Below are 19393 nucleotides of genomic sequence, written 5' to 3' on the forward strand. Positions count from 1 at the left end.
TTAGCTCCACCTGTGGATCTTTTAAAATGTGTCAATGAGTAATGAGTGCACCTGTGCTCCTGCCAGATGACCTGGAAAACGTGATCTGTATGGGGTCATGAGGACCGAGTTTGAGAACCACTGGCCTAGTGTATGGGGGCCTTTAGTGCTTCCTATCTAGATGCATGTGTTTTTCAATATTAGCCCATTATTATTATTATTTATTTTCTTTATATGGCGCCACAAAGGGTTTACAATGCCTAACACAGGACAATACAACAGCCGATATATCGCTGGTCAGTTGGCCATTGTGTACCAGCGATATTTCTATAACCTACGTCAGTCATAGATATTTTACCGATATATCTGCAGAATGCCCGCTGCACAAGCCAGGGGTGATTCACAATGCAACTGGGCGGCCGCGTGTTAATTTGGCTGCCCCCAACATGTGGTATCTGGTCTCCTTCAATGGCACAATGAAAGGTAGGCAACTCTGGCCCAGCCCAAGAAGCGTACCGGCAGGCATAGAATACTGTTCTGCTGGAGGTCTGCTTCCCAGGGAGGAGAAACTTATTGCAACTGCTACAACTTCTCTTTTGGTCAGTTCTGTTTTTGTTTTGATTTTCTCCATGATTTTAGTCTTTGGGAACCAAAGGGTTAAATGTAAAGCAAGACAACGAGCAATAGCGAAAACACCGCAAGATGAAAGGATCATTTAAAAGGCATTAATAGTGGAACTACCGAAAACAGCAATCACCCAAAAAGCTTCTGAGCCACCCAAAATGAATTAGCAACAGGCGCACCGGTTTGTTTATCTCTTTCATTTACAGGACGAAATGGGAAAAGGCAGTAACCTGACACAAGTTTGGGATCTTGTAAACAGTGCCTGACAATGACGGACCAATATTACGCACATGTAGGAGGAAAATCTAATTTGGCCTTTTCTTATACATACAAAACCAACACATTAAATATCACAGCAAAGTACACACCAAACACTTACATAAACCTGTGGTGAGATTATGTTGGTTTTAAATATTCAGGCCAGTGGCTTGGTGGAACGTTGACGAGAAACAGGCAGCTAACTATCCGCTGATTCGGAGTACAAAGCCTTGTGTGTGACTCTGTTGTGTTTCCCAGAATAGATTGCTTTTTTTGTAGTGTTCAAAGACTATAATCCTCAGATAACCATAGATTGCTATCATTCCATAGATTCTTTCTCAATATCTAACGTTCTATTGATAAGACGTCCTTTTAAGAAGAAAGAAATTTGGATGGAATGGGTTCATAGTGCGGAGGACAGATAAGTGGGGAGATAGCAACTTTTTGTTGAGTTTACTCTTCGGAGGAAAACATATTTTAGGAAAAAAATAAGTTATTTCATAAAGTTATACCCCTTTCACACTGCACTTGTTCAACGGTATATTGCCGTTTTTTCCCCACTTCAAAACGTTTAAGGCTGCAGTGGGAAAGCGCCAGAGTTCATTTACCGGTTAAATATAACCGGTATTTCAACACGTTGAAAAAGCAGAGTCCTACACGTTTCAGAGCCGGTTTTTATGCAGTGAGAATGGCTCTGAAACGGTATTTAGTAAAAACAACAGATTACAGACCTGTGATAGGCTGTCCCCTGCATTCTGCCTTGAAACATGTTCAGAGGATTTACCGGGTTGACTGATGTGAATGGTACTTAAACGGTATTTAAAACGGTAATCTACTGCAATGTGAAGGCTCAGACCCGTTTTAAATACTGTTTAAAAATACCGGTTTTTAAAACGTTTTGGCAGTGTGAAAGCGGTATAACTGGGACATATGTTAAAAGGCTTCTTATGGACCATAAGCTTACATTATACATTTGTGTTCAGTTAAATCATGTTTACACTAAGGGAATTACTAACTATATAAACAAGAAATCTCCCAAGATTGTGTGGCTTATACATCAGTGACAGTGACAAATTATGCCATGGGGCACTGAGTTATTTGGCTATTACAGGGTCCTGATGTTAGGTTTGTTATATAAAATTGGACAGATGTAACCGAATCTTTGCTGAAAGTATGCACTCAGGGTCTATTCTGATAATGATCATGTTCGCTTGAAATAGGATCCCAGGGTGGAACTGGCCATATGTCTACTGCACGGAATTACGTAAATATATGTGACACTACTGTGTGGTGTAATGTGAATAAGGGGCACTGCTGTGATGCAAACTGAATAAGGGACACTACTGTGCAGTGTAAATTACTTAGTGGCATAATTTGAATTGTGGGTACTATGGTGTAGTCCAGCCCCTTCCCAGTCAGATCACACAGTTTTCTTGTCATGCCCGCTTCCTGCTTCAATTATGGAGGGGGCACCAATGCTCTTTATTTACACCGGGCACCAAAATATGTCTTTACTGATCTGCTTTGCACATATGTGTCATACTCTATTCAGAACCCGGCACTAATAAAATCCTAATCTAATCCTCTACTACTAAAGGCCCCATACACTAGTCCTAAGGACAAGTCAGACCAAATATCCCTTGAGCTCCCCCAGAAGCTCCCCAGGTTCAAAAGTGTTTTTTTTTTATTTTGCTTTGCTGCCGCTTCCCACCCCGGCAGCCGCCACTGCCCTCCCAGGCGTTCATCGCTGCCTTTCGTGAGGGCCCTGTACCTGTCGCTGCACGCCCCACCGCCCAGACCTGCACATTGGTTTGTGCCAGCGGTGCTTCATCGCTGGCACACACCTATGGAATCAAACCCAATACATTGCGGGTGTGCCGCTGATTGGTCCGATCCGATAGATTTTATGTGCTATATGTAGGGTCCGACATCTGTAGGGTCCGACTCGATGCACATGGCACCGTGCATTAGGTTGGATGGTATGTCAAATACATCCGATTTGGGCCGAGTTCTCGGCCCGATCTGTCAGAATCGGCCCAAATCGTACTAGCGTATGGGCACCTTAATCCAGTGCTTGGTCAATTGGGAAAATGCCTCCCCTTTTCTATGTGTGTGACCTACATCAATTTAGTGCCAGCTTTACCAACCAAGTACCAAAGGTCTGACTATGGCAGGATGACATCTGCCGTGTGTATTTTAATTTGTCAGGGCTGAATCAGGCCCACAATGCCTTGGTTTATCTTATACATTGTTTTTTTTTGCTCTGTGCAAAAAGATCTATCACCAGTATGCCCCGCCACAGTTTTTGTGTGCCCTGTAAGCAAAAATATGCCAGGGCATACTGCGATGTGCCACATGTTACCTATCCTGGTTATATAGCATCCAATCATTATTGCAACACACATACATATAAACATTTTTGCCTTCCGTATTTACAGTCCTGGTTGCAGGGGACCTATATCCACATTGTACTCACTGACCGTTCTACAGAACCTAGTGACTAAAGAAAAACACGAGTTGGCCTGGGAGCGGGACTTGGGTGTAGACCTGGAGGACGATGACTGGACCGATCTGACGCAATATATGAGCAAATCCTCAAATAATACCAACATTAGAGAGAACTCCTTTAAAGTTTATTCACGATGGTACCTGACTCCTGACTGGATATCTAGGGTTTTGTGGGCACATTGGAACCTTCCACCATATTTGGTGGGAATGCCCTGTGATATCTACATTTTGGGATGAGGTTATGCAGTTGGCCTCGAAAATAACTGGTCAATCTATTCCTAAAGACCCTCTACATACCCTTCTTAGTAAACCTCTTGATTCCCTATCTCAGCTCAGAATTCATTGTGCCTTCAATTATTTAATGCAGCAAAACTACTAATAGCGACTCATTGGAAGCAATCAGAGGCCCCTTCTTCAAATGCACTGAGTAACAAGATGTGGTATCTTGCATCTATGGAGTACATTACGGCCCTCCTCAATGACTGTCAAAACGTTTCATTTAATTTGGGACTCTTGGTACAATCTGCACCAAAGGCAAATACCTGGCCTGGAGTTAGCTGGTCTTACCCCAGACCCATTTATCTACGTACAGTGTCTGCCCCTTCCTCTCTCCCTTACCCCCCCCCCCTCTTTTTTTTCATATTTCTTTCACCCTCCCTTTTTGCATTATTTTCTAAACTCTTCTTTTTACGAATATTACACACGTCTCTGATAAAGATATAATATGCTTTTTTATTTATTTTTCTCTTTATTATGTTTACTAAAAAAATTGAAAATGAATAGCCATATTTGTAAGGCTATTATATGGGGACCAGCTACTTGTCTATATGTTATGCTGTTTTCTTAACATTTCTATATTGTACTGGCCTTTTTGATGTAATTGCCTTTGGCTACTCTAATAAAATATACATAAAAAAAAAAACATATTTGCCTTCCAAGAGCTTCTCACAATTAGACCATTCCCTATCACAGCGGACTTTATTCTACCTCCAGTCAGTTCTATAATTAAGAAATCCACGCATGACCGCACTTCTGTGGCACTGCATCCCTGCAGCTCTGCGTCCCTGGATTTTTGATATCAAGATATCGTGACCGGCGCTTTGATATGAGTGTGCCTAGCCAAGCAGCAGTTAAAGAATAATGGGTAGTCACTCCCAATGATATAGAGAAAGGTACAGGAAGTATAAACTGCGCTAAAAAATAATAATAATAATGAAAAAATAAAAATAAAAATAGAAACAGTGTATGACATAAAATGAACAATTTAATATAAGCAATTGCATAAAAATAAGAAACCAATATAAATGATATGACAATGCTAATAATAAAATATTTTAGCGCAGTTTATACTTCCTGTACCTAGCTCTGTGTCCCTGTAGCCCTGCGTCCCTGTAGCCCTGCGTCCCTGTAGCTCCGCGTCCCTGTAGCCCCGCGTCCCTGTAGCCCCGCGTCCCTGTAGCCCCGCGTCCCTGTAGCCCCGCGTCCCTGTAGCCCCGCGTCCCTGTAGCTCCGCGTCCCTGTAGCTCCGCGTCCCTGTAGCCTTGCGTCCCTGTAGCCTTGCGTCCCTGTAGCTCTGCGTCCCTGTAGCCCTGCGTCCCTGTAGCCCTGCGTCCCTGTAGCCCTGCGTCCCTGTAGCCCTGCGTCCCTGTAGCTCTGCGTCCCTGTAGCCCTGCGTCCCTGTAGCCCTGCGTCCCTGTAGCCCTGCGTCCCTGTAGCCTTGCGTCCCTGTAGCCCCGCGTCCCTGTAGCCCCGCGTCCCTGTAGCCCCGCGTCCCTGTAGCTCTGCGTCCCTGTAGCCTTGCGTCCCTGTAGCCCTGCAGCTCTGCATCCCTGTAGCCCTGCATCCCTGTAGCCCCGCGTCCCTGTAGCCCCGCGTCCCTGTAGCTCTGCGTCTCTGTAGCTCTGCGTCCCTGTAGCTCTGCGTCCCTGTAGCCCTGCGTCCCTGTAGCCCTGCGTCCCTGTAGCTCTGCGTCCCTGTAGCCCTGCGTCCCTGTAGCCCTGCGTCCCTGTAGCTCTGCGTCCCTGTAGCTCTGCGTCCCTGTAGCCCTGCGTCCCTGTAGCCCCGCGTCCCTGTAGCCCCGCGTCCCTGTAGCCCCGCGTCCCTGTAGCTCTGCGTCCCTGTAGCCTTGCGTCCCTGTAGCCCTGCAGCTCTGCGTCCCTGTAGCCCTGCATCCCTGTAGCCCTGCGTCCCTGTAGCCCTGCATCCCTGTAGCCCTGCGTCCCTGTAGCTCTGCGTCCCTGTAGCTCTGCATCCCTGTAGCCCTGCAGCTCTGCGTCCCTGTAGCCCTGCATCCCTGTAGCCCTGCGTCCCTGTAGCCCCGCGTCCCTGTAGCCCCGCGTCCCTGTAGCTCTGCGTCCCTGTAGCCCTGCGTCCCTGTAGCCCTGCGTCCCTGTAGCTCTGCGTCCCTGTAGCCCTGCAGCTCTGCGTCCCTGTAGCCCTACGTCCCTGTAGCCCTGCGTCCCTGTAGCTCTGCGTCCCTGTAGCCCTGCAGCTCTGCGTCCCTGTAGCCCTGCGTCCCTGTAGCCCTGCGTCCCTGTAGCCCTGCGTCCCTGTAGCTCTGCGTCCCTGTAGCCCTGCGTCCCTGTAGCCCTGCGTCCCTGTAGCCCTGCGTCCCTGTAGCTCTGCGTCCCTGTAGCCCTGCGTCCCTGTAGCCCCGCGTCCCTGTAGCCCCGCGTCCCTGTAGCCCCGCGTCCCTGTAGCTCTGCGTCCCTGTAGCCTTGCGTCCCTGTAGCCCTGCAGCTCTGCGTCCCTGCAGCTCTGCATCCCTGTAGCCCTGCGTCCCTGTAGCCCTGCGTCCCTGTAGCCCTGCGTCCCTGTAGCTCTGCGTCCCTGTAGCTCTGCGTCCCTGTAGCTCTGCAGCTCTGCGTCCCTGTAGCCCTGCATCCCTGTAGCCCTGCGTCCCTGTAGCCCTGCGTCCCTGTAGCCCTGCGTCCCTGTAGCCCCGCGTCCCTGTAGCTCTGCGTCCCTGTAGCCCTGCGTCCCTGTAGCCCTGCAGCTCTGCGTCCCTGTAGCCCTGCGTCCCTGTAGCCCTGCGTCCCTGTAGCTCTGCGTCCCTGTAGCCCTGCAGCTCTGCGTCCCTGTAGCCCTGCGTCCCTGTAGCCCTGCGTCCCTGTAGCCCTGCAGCTCTGCGTCCCTGTAGCCCTGCGTCCCTGTAGCCCCGCGTCCCTGTAGCCCCGCGTCCCTGTAGCCCTGCGTCCCTGTAGCCCTGCGTCCCTGTAGCCCTGCATCCCTGTAGCCCTGCGTCCCTGTAGCCCTGCGTCCCTGTAGCTCTCTGTCCCTGTAGCCCCGCGTCCCTGTAGCCCCGCGTCCCTGTAGCCCTGCGTCCCTGTAGCCCTGCGTCCCTGTAGCCCCGCGTCCCTGTAGCTCTGCGTCCCTGTAGCCCTGCGTCCCTGTAGCTCTGCGTCCCTGTAGCCCTGCAGCTCTGCGTCCCTGTAGCCCTGCGTCCCTGTAGCCCTGCGTCCCTGTAGCTCTGCGTCCCTGTAGCCCTGCAGCTCTGCGTCCCTGTAGCCCTGCGTCCCTGTAGCCCTGCGTCCCTGTAGCCCTGCAGCTCTGCGTCCCTGTAGCCCTGCGTCCCTGTAGCCCCGCGTCCCTGTAGCCCTGCGTCCCTGTAGCCCCGCGTCCCTGTAGCCCCGCGTCCCTGTAGCCCCGCGTCCCTGTAGCCCTGCGTCCCTGTAGCCCTGCATCCCTGTAGCCCTGCGTCCCTGTAGCCCTGCGTCCCTGTAGCTCTCCGTCCCTGTAGCCCGGCGTCCCTGTAGCCCCGCGTCCCTGTAGCCCTGCGTCCCTGTAGCCCTGCGTCCCTGTAGCCCCGCGTCCCTGTAGCCCCGCGTCCCTGTAGCCCCGCGTCCCTGTAGCTCTGCGTCCCTGTAGCCCTGCAGCTCTGCGTCCCTGTAGCCCTGCGTCCCTGTAGCCCTGCGTCCCTGTAGCCCTGCGTCCCTGTAGCTCTGCGTCCCTGTAGCCCCGCGTCCCTGTAGCCCCGCGTCCCTGTAGCCCTGCCCTGCGTCCCTGTAGCCCTGCGTCCCTGTAGCCCTGCATCCCTGTAGCCCTGCGTCCCTGTAGCCCTGCGTCCCTGTAGCTCTGCGTCCCTGTAGCCCCGCGTCCCTGTAGCCCCGCGTCCCTGTAGCTCTGCGTCTCTGTAGCCCTGCGTCCCTGTAGCCCTGCAGATCTGCGTCCCTGTAGCCCTGCATCCCTGTAGCCCTGCGTCCCTGTAGCTCTGCGTCCCTGTAGCCCTGCGTCCCTGTAGCTCTGCGTCCCTGTAGCTCTGCGTCCCTGTAGCCCTGCGTCCCTGTAGCCCTGAGTCCCTGTAGCCCTGCGTCCCTGTAGCTCTGCATCCCTGTAGCTCTGCGTCCCTGTAGCTCTGCGTCCCTGTAGCTCCGCGTCCCTGTAGCCTCGCGTCCCTGTAGCCCTGCATCCCTGTAGCCCTGCGTCCCTGTAGCCCTGCGTCCCTGTAGCTCTGCGTCCCTGTAGCCCTGCGTCCCTGTAGCTCTGCGTCCCTGTAGCCCTGCGTCCCTGTAGCCCCGCGTCCCTGTAGCCCTGCGTCCCTGTAGCTCTGCGTCCCTGTAGCCCCGCGTCCCTGTAGCCCCGCGTCCCTGTAGCCCCGCGTCCCTGTAGCTCTGCGTCCCTGTAGCCCTGCGTCCCTGTAGCTCTGCGTCCCTGTAGCCCCGCGTCCCTGTAGCCCCGCGTCCCTGTAGCCCCGCGTCCCTGTAGCTCTGCGTCCCTGTAGCCCCGCGTCCCTGTAGCCCCGCGTCCCTGTAGCTCTGCGTCCCTGTAGCTCTGCGTCCCTGTAGCCCTGCGTCCCTGTAGCCCTGCGTCCCTGTAGCTCTGCGTCCCTGTAGCTCTGCGTCCCTGTAGCCCTGCGTCCCTGTAGCCCCGCGTCCTTGTAGCCCCGCGTCCCTGTAGCTCTGCGTCCCTGTAGCCCTGCGTCCCTGTAGCCCTGCGGCTCTGCATCCCTGTAGCCCTGCATCCCTGTAGCCCTGCGTCCCTGTAGCCCCGCGTCCCTGTAGCTCTGCGTCCCTGTAGCTCTGCGTCCCTGTAGCTCTGCGTCCCTGTTGCCCTCCGTCCCTGTAGCCCTGCGTCCCTGTAGCTCTGCGTCCCTGTAGCCCTGCGTCCCTGTAGCTCTGCGTCCCTGTAGCTCTGCATCCCTGTAGCCCTGCGTCCCTGTAGCCCCGCGTCCCTGTAGCCCCGCGTCCCTGTAGCCCCACGTCCCTGTAGCTCTGCGTCCCTGTAGCCTTGCGTCCCTGTAGCCCTGCAGCTCTGCGTCCCTGTAGCCCTGCATCCCTGTAGCCCTGCGTCCCTGTAGCCCTGCGTCCCTGTAGCCCTGCGTCCCTGTAGCTCTGCGTCCCTGTAGCTCTGCGTCCCTGTAGCCCTGCAGCTCTGCGTCCCTGTAGCCCTGCATCCCTGTAGCCCTGCGTCCCTGTAGCCCTGCGTCCCTGTAGCCCTGCGTCCCTGTAGCCCCGCGTCCCTGTAGCTCTGCGTCCCTGTAGCCCTGCGTCCCTGTAGCTCTGCGTCCCTGTAGCCCTGCAGCTCTGCGTCCCTGTAGCCCTGCGTCCCTGTAGCCCTGCGTCCCTGTAGCTCTGCGTCCCTGTAGCCCTGCAGCTCTGCGTCCCTGTAGCCCTGCGTCCCTGTAGCCCTGCGTCCCTGTAGCCCTGCAGCTCTGCGTCCCTGTAGCCCTGCGTCCCTGTAGCCCCGCGTCCCTGTAGCCCCGCGTCCCTGTAGCCCCGCGTCCCTGTAGCCCCGCGTCCCTGTAGCCCTGCGTCCCTGTAGCCCTGCGTCCCTGTAGCCCCGCGTCCCTGTAGCCCCGCGTCCCTGTAGCCCTGCATCCCTGTAGCCCTGCGTCCCTGTAGCCCCGCGTCCCTGTAGCCCCGCGTCCCTGTAGCCCCGCATCCCTGTAGCTCTGCGTCCCTGTAGCCCTGCAGCTCTGCGTCCCTGTAGCCCTGCGTCCCTGTAGCCCTGCGTCCCTGTAGCCCTGCGTCCCTGTAGCTCTGCGTCCCTGTAGCCCCGCGTCCCTGTAGCCCTGCCCTGCGTCCCTGTAGCCCTGCGTCCCTGTAGCCCTGCATCCCTGTAGCCCTGCGTCCCTGTAGCCCTGCGTCCCTGTAGCTCTGCGTCCCTGTAGCCCCGCGTCCCTGTAGCCCCGCGTCCCTGTAGCTCCGCGTCCCTGTAGCCCCGCGACCCTGTAGCCCCGCGTCCCTGTAGCCCCGCGTCCCTGTAGCTCTGCGTCCCTGTAGCTCTGCGTCCCTGTAGCCCCGCGTCCCTGTAGCCCCGCGTCCCTGTAGCCCCGCGTCCCTGTAGCCCTGCGTCCCTGTAGCCCCGCGTCCCTGTAGCTCTGCGTCCCTGTAGCTCTGCGTCCCTGTAGCCTTGCGTCCCTGTAGCTCTGCGTCCCTGTAGCCCTGCGTCCCTGTAGCCCTGCGTCCCTGTAGCTCTGCGTCCCTGTAGCCCCGCGTCCCTGTAGCCCCGCGTCCCTGTAGCCCCGCGTCCCTGTAGCCCCGCGTCCCTGTAGCTCTGCGTCCCTGTAGCTCTGCGTCCCTGTAGCCCTGCGTCCCTGTAGCCCCGCGTCCCTGTAGCCCTGCGTCCCTGTAGCCTTGCGTCCCTGTAGCTCTGCGTCCCTGTAGCTCTGCGTCCCTGTAGCCCTGCGTCCCTGTAGCTCTGCGTCCCTGTAGCTCTGCGTCCCTGTAGCCCTGCGTCCCTGTAGCTCTGCGTCCCTGTAGCCCTGCGTCCCTGTAGCTCTGCGTCCCTGTAGCCCTGCGTCCCTGTAGCTCTGCGTCCCTGTAGCCCTGCGTCCCTGTAGCCCTGCGTCCCTGTAGCTCTGCGTCCCTGTAGCCTTGCGTCCCTGTAGCTCTGCGTCCCTGTAGCCCTGCGTCCCTGTAGCTCTGCGTCCCTGTAGCCCTGCGTCCCTGTAGCTCTGCGTCCCTGTAGCTCTGCGTCCCTGTAGCCCTGCGTCCCTGTAGCTCTGCGTCCCTGTAGCCCTGCGTCCCTGTAGCTCTGCGTCCCTGTAGCCCTGCGTCCCTGTAGCCCTGCGTCCCTGTAGCTCTGCGTCCCTGTAGCCCTGCGTCCCTGTAGCTCTGCGTCCCTGTAGCCCTGCGTCGCTGTAGCTCTGCGTCCCTGTAGCCCTGCGTCCCTGTAGCTCTGCGTCCCTGTAGCCCTGCGTCCCTGTAGCCCTGCGTCCCTGTAGCCCTGCGTCCCTGTAGCTCTGCGTCCCTGTAGCCCTGCGTCCCTGTAGCTCTGCGTCCCTGTAGCCCTGCGTCCCTGTAGCTCTGCGTCCCTGTAGCCCTGCGTCCCTGTAGCCCTGCGTCCCTGTAGCCCTGCGTCCCTGTAGCTCTGCGTCCCTGTAGCCCTGCGTCCCTGTAGCCTTGCGTCCCTGTAGCTCTGCGTCCCTGTAGCCCTGCGTCCCTGTAGCTCTGCGTCCCTGTAGCCCTGCGTCCCTGTAGCCCCTGAGTCTGGATAACTGTTTAGAATGAAATATGGTTTAGAGACTTGATATTTCTGTTTGTGCTTTCTGCTGCCTGGAGCGCTGGGGGTCACACCAAAGCCCTCCGTTTATATACTCCGTTATATGTAATAGAGCTTTCTCCAGATTCCCCGTTCTCTCTTAATGGAGCAATAGTGATCGTGTTGACCCTTATATTGCTTCTGTTGACCTGTCTGTTCCGCGTGCCGTAGGGCCTGTACTAGAGACCCTCAATTGGAATACTCACTCTACATAGATTCCACCCGAGTATACGTTTCAGCACCTCAGTTGTCACCTGCCAATCAATCAATTGTTGCATGTGCCTTTCAGCCTGGATGACCCAAGGGGATCCTATAATGAAGGCAATAGATATATTGTATTGTTCTCTGAGTCTCAGTACTTACAATAAAAGTATAACATGGAAGTAATACAGGTCAAGTCTCCCGTATCCGGAGATCTCGTATCCGAAATATTCCCAAAACCGTGTTTTTTTTTAGAATATATCAGATTTTTTTGTCCCCCGCCCCTTTTTTCATACTTCCCTAGTCCCCCCATGTCCACAGCGGCCTTCAGGAGCTTCTTCGGCGTCTTCAGCAGTCCCAGGAGTGCATTGCGCGGGTGCGCTGGTGACGTCACTGGCGTGCCTGAAAACCCGCGCAATGATCTCCTGAGACCACTAAAGACTGAAGGCTGCGGTGGACGCCGGTGGGAATCAGCGGATGCCGGGGGATGCTGTGGGACCATCGGGGGACCAGGTAAAAAACATAATAATCCCAAAACCGTAAAAATCCCTTATCCGGAATTTTCTAAAGATATTTTGCATTATTGTGGAATACTCATGTAACAAGAGATTTTACAGGAGGAGAAAATAAACAGACACTCATTATACTGTGCAATCATGGGGCCTGATTCAGATCCTGTCCATGACACAAAGGGTGTGATTCAGGTTGGCTTGGATAAATCCGAATTCGGTCAGGGGACGCACTCGCCGAGGCGTTCACACAGAGCAGGGCGGGCAGCGTAGGAATGCCCAGAAAAATGGAGGGTGTGCCCAGAAAAATGCCGGGTGTCGCCATGGGTGCGCAGGCATGTTGAAGCCTACATGGGGTGGGAGGCTGACATCACATGAGGTCAGCGCCCGCCTCGAATTCGGCCATGTCCGACTCAAATAAAAGTCAGACTTTTATTTGCGAACAGGTAAAAAAATCATTTGATGGTCGGTGATTTTTTTGCCCGTTCGGCCACATGCGAATAGATGTGTAAGCAAACTCATCCATTGGCATGCAGGTGCGGACCTTCGTGCAGTAGCAGATGGCGGGCATTCGCTCGACCGGCAGACTGCATTTATCCACACGATAAGCAGCTAAATTAACGGGTCTGAATTATCCCCTTTGTTCGGGGCTGCAGAATTCTGACATCACATAAAACAGAATAACTGAAAAAAATCCCATTGAATAGTTTATCCAATGGGGTCTACAATTTAGTAGAGGGGAGAACCCCTAATTCTGGCAGAAACAGGAGATACAGAGCAGATAACTGGTAATAACTGTCCTGATGGTGTCATAGGAGCACTAGGTTGGGGTACAAGTTGACATGAATGTTGGGGTTCTGCCTAAAGTAACGCAGGCTGTGCTTTTGGTGTTTTTCCCTTGTGAAGGAAGTGTGTGCAAGGGTGGATTGTCCCACCGGGAAACAGGGCCATTCTCCGGTGGGCACAAAACTCTTTAAAAAGGTGCTGGCCGCGATCCCCCCTGGGCTGGCTGGGCCTCGGGCAGCGGCCGCAGCACTTTGCCCAAATCCAAAATGGGCACCGGAGGCTGCATGTGCGCACAGCACCTACCAGGGCCTTCAAGCGGCACAGCACCTCCCAGAAAGAAGCAGGTGAGCCCCCCCACACGCATTACATACCGCCACCCCCTGCGTTTGTTACATACCGCCGCCACCTCCCGCGCCTCCCCCCCCTCCCGGGCCGGAATCAAGTCCCAATACGCCCCTGAGTGTGTGTCATCTCGACACACCTGCCAGTGGCATAACTTCCCCCTCCCTAGATCAGCAGGCATTGGGCACTAGGCACATGGGGCAGAGTCGGGTCCTCTTGGCTCGTGGGCACAGTAGACTGGCAAATAGCTGGGCACTAGGCCTGTGGGGCATTATATCCAGACAGAAGGCTCATCTGTTCCTGTGGCCAGGCATTAGGCCATTGGGCCCTGTAAGCCAGGCATTAGGCCAGTGGTGCCTGTAAGCTTGGCCCATGGGCCCTGTTTCTAGGCATTAGCAGATAGGAGGTTGGGCCCCATTGTTATATAAAGGTGACCTTGGGCACTAGGCCTGGGACTAGGCCTAATTGTTAGGTGGGCATCAGGCCTGGGGCTAAAAGTCAGGCCATATGCCCGTAGAAAGGTAAAGGGTACTAGGCCCAGAATTATGGCCTAGAGTTGGCCCCGCAGGTCTGACCCCCACCCAGTACATAAGGTGATCCGGGTGCTAGGTCAGGGTTGCCGACTTTAGGATTCTCCTCTCCGGGAGAAGCCCGGAGAGGAGAGTTTCAGCAGCCGCTCAGGGGCGGGGCTTACGAGTGACATAACTAAGCCCCCTAAAATGACGCGATTGTGCCGTTTTAGCTCCGCCCCTCCTCTGAGACCTGAGGATTGCGGCATTTTAATGCCGCGATCCGGGGGTCAGCGGGGGTCCCCCCTGAATCTGGGAGGGTCAGCAACCCTGTGCTAGGCCCAGGGAGATTTTGGAGTCCCACGGGTGTATGTGTGGTAAGGTAAACAAGTTGTGCGGCTGTCACCTTTCCTGTTCCAGTAGCGGTAATATCCTGGCCAGCAGAGGACTTAATAGACCGTACCGTTCCCTATTCTTGTACTGAGGTCTTATGGTGTTTGATGTTTCCATGCAGGGAAGAAACTGTGGTACCTGTGTAGTTTCACGGCGCCACCGCGCACACAGTCTGTTTCAGAAACTTGGCACCCTGCCAGAGTCTCTGTTTAACTGTGCGCATGCCGCTCTAGCTGTTATCCTAGCTGTTCTACCAGCGTAGCGTGTGCCGCTCTAGCTGTTATCCTAGCTGTTCTACCAGCGTAGCGTGTGCGCGTGCCGCTCTAGCTGTTATCCCAGCTGTTCTCAGCGCTACGTTACCAGCGTAGCGTGTGCGCGTGCCACTCTAGCTGTTCTCATTGCAGTGCTACGCGATCAGCGTAGCGTAATGTACATGCTACAATTGAGACGATTTAGCGCCTGAATCCCGAGTCCTTGCAAGCCGCTAAGAAGGGGGTTATCTGGATTCAGATGCTAATGCGTCTGAATTTGGTAGGGTGTAGGGGCACATAGGGGTGCACTGTGCAAAACACTCCTAAACCTGTTCACAATGACACTAGTCGACATAACAGGTGTCAACCTTGTTAATTCCACTATCCACGCCAACCCGAAGCGTGGCGAGCGTAGCGAGCGCAGCGAGGGGGGGCAGTACGCGTCTTACGACCTTTTCATACCCCCACTATCCACGTCGGCGTGGAGTTGAGAATAGAAAGTGTGGCGAGCGCAGCGAGCCACCGAGCCCTGCGAGGGGACGCGGATACCTTCACAGGTATCCGCGTCCCCTTGCGGGCTTCAAAGGTGTATGCGTCCCCTCGCGGGGCTCGCTACGCTCGCCACGCTTCGGGCTCGGTGGCTCGCTGCGCTCGCCACACTTTATATTTTCAACTCCGACGTGGATAGTGGGGGTATGAAAAGGTCGTAGGACGCGTACCGCCGCCCCTCGCTGCGCTCGCTACGCTCGCCACGCTTCGGGTTGACGTGGATAGTGGAATTAACAAGGTTGACAGCTGTTTTGTCGACTAGTGTCATTGTGAACAGGTTTAGGAGTGTTTTGCACAGTGCACCCCTATGTACCCCTACACCCTACCAAATTCAGACGCATTAGCGTCTGAATCCAGATAACCCCCTTCTTAGCGGCTTGCAAGGACTCGGGATTCTGACGCTAAAGCGTCTCAATTGTAGCGTGTACGTTACGCTACGCTGATAGCATAGCGCTGCAATGAGAACAGCTAGAGTGGCACGCGCACACGCTACGCTGGCAATGTAGCGCTAAGAACAGCTAGGATAACAGCTAGAGCGGCACGCGCACAGAGTCTGGCAAGCTGCCAAGTTTCTAACAGACTGTGCGCGCGGTGGCGCCGTGAAACTACACAAGTACCGAAACTGTTAGTTAGAGGCGGTACAGGAGGGAGAGAGGAGCTGGCACCATAGAAGTACCAGGGGTATGGGTCATTTTCAAGGCCCACACCAAGCTGAAAACATTCTGGTGCCCCTGCATACAGTAGGGAAACAATGTGTACAAGGTTGTCTCTATTTCTGTAATACAGAACACCAGCTTATGGTGATCGCACCTTCACTGTAAATTTGAGACCAAGTTCCGTTTATTCCTGTTGATAGGTTTTTGTGTGTAAGATTCAGGACAAATGACAAAGTTATCCGGTATTCCTATTGATTGTCATATTTCCTATTCCATGTAGGGTGACAGCGGAGGACCATTGATGTGCAGAGAACCCAACTCTAAGTACTACACAGTACTCGGAATAACGAGCTGGGGAACCGGCTGTGGAAGAGCCAGAAAGCCAGGGGTCTACACATCCACCCAATACTACCTGGAGTGGATCCGAAACAAACTTGCCCTCAATTAGGATCAGTTTATTGCCACCAATAACATCCTCCAATGCCAGAGACTTCATAACATCGAGGGATTAGTTACTTTGGCGTGCCAATGGGAAGGTTTACAACCAAGCTGTTGAGCGATATGAATGACCAGTTAGTGTTCTCTAATGGAGGAATCGTGTATAATCACTGTAGATGGGGAATGGCCGTTTCTCACCTACAATGATTTTACACGATACTTCTATTAGAGAACACTGACTGGTCATTCATTTCACTCAACAGCTGGATTGTGGATACAGGACAATAATCATCTGTGAAACCGGTCGACATATTTCAAGTGGACCATTTGGCACCAACCCATTGATATAAACAAGTGATGTGGAGTAAGTGGTACCCTGGTTTATCCGTCTTGGCAGAAACATCAATAAGACCTTGGAGCAGTTAGTGGCATGTTTCTATCACCACCTGTAGCAAAAAAAAAACTGATTTTATGCTAAATGACCATCCTGGGTGTTTGCTTATTCCAACCTAGATGCTATACAGTATTACCCACTGTGCCATACATACACTGCCGTGTCTGTAATGGGTACATACATAAGCACCTTAATGGAGGATTTGAGTGTCTGGTCCACTCTGTGCATTCCTGCCAGCAACTGGATGGCTCCCTTGAGAAAGCATGGAAACGATCCGTGCCAAGGGGTGTGCCATGGGCAGGCACCACACCAGCTAGAGATGTGCGCTCCCCGGAATCTGTAATTTCCGGATAGCGATATAAGCTACCCAGTAGGACCTCTAGGATCTATCCATCTGTAGCATCTATCTCCTCCAAGGTGGAAGCCATTTTTGGAGGGACATTTTCAGCAGCTTCCATACGGACAGTCAGACCCATTGAAATTTGCAGAGACCGTGTGCCCAAACAGCGCAGGCTCCCCCAAGCCACTGCTTGGACTGCAGTGCCATTGTTACGGCACTGCTGGCAATCGTACTGGGAATACTTTAGTAATCAGATTTGAGGTTTTCAAAACCAATCAAAAAATGGCCATATAATGCAGCATGTATTTGGTAGGATCCATATTAAGGGACTTTAATCTAAATTTATAGTCAATATGAAAACGTCTTCATAATTTTTCTCCTATGTCGTCCTTATAATTTATAATAGTCTTGATGCTCCTCGCTTTAAACATTTCAGCCTATAAAAAAAGGATCAATAAAAACTTCGGTAAATTTGATAATATTGATAATAAGTAGAATGCAATTTAGAATACAAGAGTTGAATCAGCAAAGTTATATTGAATAAGTTAATGTAGAACCCTCTTGTGTTTGTGTCCTGCCAGTGCCAGTAGCTACTCAGCAGTTAGGATGTCAGAGATCAGTGGTGTGTACACATGGGTGCAGGTTTTGCAGTACATTTGGGATAAATAAACAATAGAAGTACAGTAAGTATAACCCATATTAGGCCCTTTCTCTCATAAGGCCAGGAACAGGATTACTTAAGTTGCGTGTATTATAACATTCCTATGCTCCAACAGTATAGCCCTGTAGGGCCATATATTCATATAAATATAACAAGAGGATCTGCCATTTTAGCCTGGCTATATAATAGAGTAATGGTTTGTAAGTGAGAAAATTCTGAGAGTCCACCAGATCTTGAGGTTCCCCCCACTGTCTTCTGTGTTCTGGAGATACTTTCCTTGCTCCTTTCTAAAATACAGACAATGTGATAGGCAAATGCAGGGGGCGGGGGGCTTCTGGTTGCCCGGAAAGCTCCTCCTCTTTGCAAGTGCATTACATTGTAACAATAATAGCTGGTATATAATATGATTAATCGAGCTGCCACCACATCATGCAGTGTAAGGGACAGAGCGGAGCTGCCACCACATCATGCAGTGTAAGGGACAGAGCGGAGCTGCCACCACATCATGCAGTGTAAGGGACAGAGCGAAGCTGCCACCACACCATGCAGTGTAAGGGACAGAGCGGAGCTGCCACCACATCATGCAGTGTAAGGGACAGAGCGGATCTGCCACCACATCATGCAGTGTAAGGGACAGAGCGGAGCTGCCACCACATCATGCAGTGTAAGGGACAGAGCGGAGCTGCCACCACATCATGCAGTGTAAGGGACAGAGCAGAGCTGCTGCACCTGCCCAGTGTACCAGCTTCTTCTACCACATTTACTGTATGTGTGGATCTGAGCCCTCAAACATCGTAATGGACCAGAGAGCAGCTGCCAGGAGGAAGAGACAGGAGCCTTACCATAAAGTGGGAGAATTTGAGCTTAGAAAGTGCAGTACTGGTTCTATTATGTTTGTGTATTTATTATTATATGTTTAACCTTTTCCTGACAACTTATCTTATTTAAATGTTTGATACGCCTATACTACAGACCATCTGTAGAGTATCCAGTGTATAAAAAGCATACTTGCGCTGAAGGGTGGGAGACTTTGGATTACATTTCAAAACCCCCCTCTAAAAATCCTGTGTTTGCCGCTGAGTGTGTTGTCAGTTGTCACATCATGGTAGATATCAAGGAAACCCAATGGTTGTAGTGGGTGTAGCCTCTCTGTAAGTACCAGGGGTGGATCTAGACTTTTCTTCGGGGGGGGATGACACCCCTCCAGTCCCAACTCCTCCCCTTCCCAACCCTGACTCGTCCCATTCCCAGTCCCCTACCAACAACTATATTTAAGTAACCCGAAGTGTCCTGTGCTCAGTACAGCCCCAGCCCAGTGCTATGACACTGCATTCGCCCTGTCCGTGCTCAGGTGTCACCAGGGATGGGGCAGCTGGTTCTCCTGTGCCGCTCACCCCCATCCCCAGCTGCAGCTGCACGGACAACTTCCTCCCGGTGCAGCCAGGTTGTGCGAGATGTCCCCACTCCGCCGACTCCTCCTGCTGCTGCTGGGTAGGGCTGGGCACAGCCGGGCTGGGAGTCACCGTTGGGGGCGTGCTCTCACTCTGACACAGAGCTCAAAATGTGTCGGCACTGACACACACAGACGTCACCCGCCCAGCACGTGCTCACAGTAAGACACTAGTAGTATGCTGTGTGGGCCGAGAGGAGGCGATCACCCCCTTCGCCCCCCCCCCCCCCTTCCATGTCTGTATCCATCCCTGATATCAATTTTAAATCTAAAGGTGGCCATACACACGCAGATTTATCTGCAGATCTGTCTGGTTGGAACAAAAACATGGTTATGGATGAGAGCAAATGACAGTTGACCATTTGCTTGGAAATGCTGGAGAACTGACAAACTGTCACTCATCCATAACCATGTTTTTGTTCCAACCAGCCAGATCTGAAGATAAATCTTACTAGTGTATGGGCACCTTTAGTGTAAAATTCAATTAGCGGATATTAGTATAACATTTATCACAGTAGGTAAACCCATACTCGCCTGTTCCCTTGGAATGACTGATAGACTCAGTTTTTGAGGGAGCGCTTCCAAACCCAAAGAGGGTAGCCCGTGCCGGGGGGTGGTTGGCTGCGGCGGTATGCCCAGGGGGCGGGGTGGTTCAGCTCACCTGCTGCTGGGAACGGGAGCTGGGAGGTGGGAGCCTGGTAGGTGCTGCGCGCACATGCACAGCAGCCATTTTGGAGTTGGGCAAAGTGCTGCGGCCGCTGCACGTGGCCCAGCCAGCCCATGGTGGAGCGCGGCCGGCCCCTTTTAATGACTTTTGGGCCGGCCCAGAAATGGCCCGGTTTTCCGGTGGCCCAATCCACCCCTGACTCTATCATTATGGCCCTGCCCTCGCAGTACTGTAAAGCAGAGGTGGAGCCATCATGACACATTTGTTGCAACACACCCCCAAACAACTCTCTCCTGGAGCTCCCTTACTAGCACCCGCAGGGGATCCTATCTATAACGCCAGGAATATGGGTAAGAAGGTCATATAATAAAGGAAATGGCATTTTAACCAAGTTTG

This window comes from Crinia signifera, chromosome 12 (assembly GCF_055691185.1).
Source record: "Crinia signifera chromosome 12, ASM5569118v1, whole genome shotgun sequence".
Taxonomy (NCBI): Eukaryota; Metazoa; Chordata; class Amphibia; order Anura; family Myobatrachidae; genus Crinia; species Crinia signifera.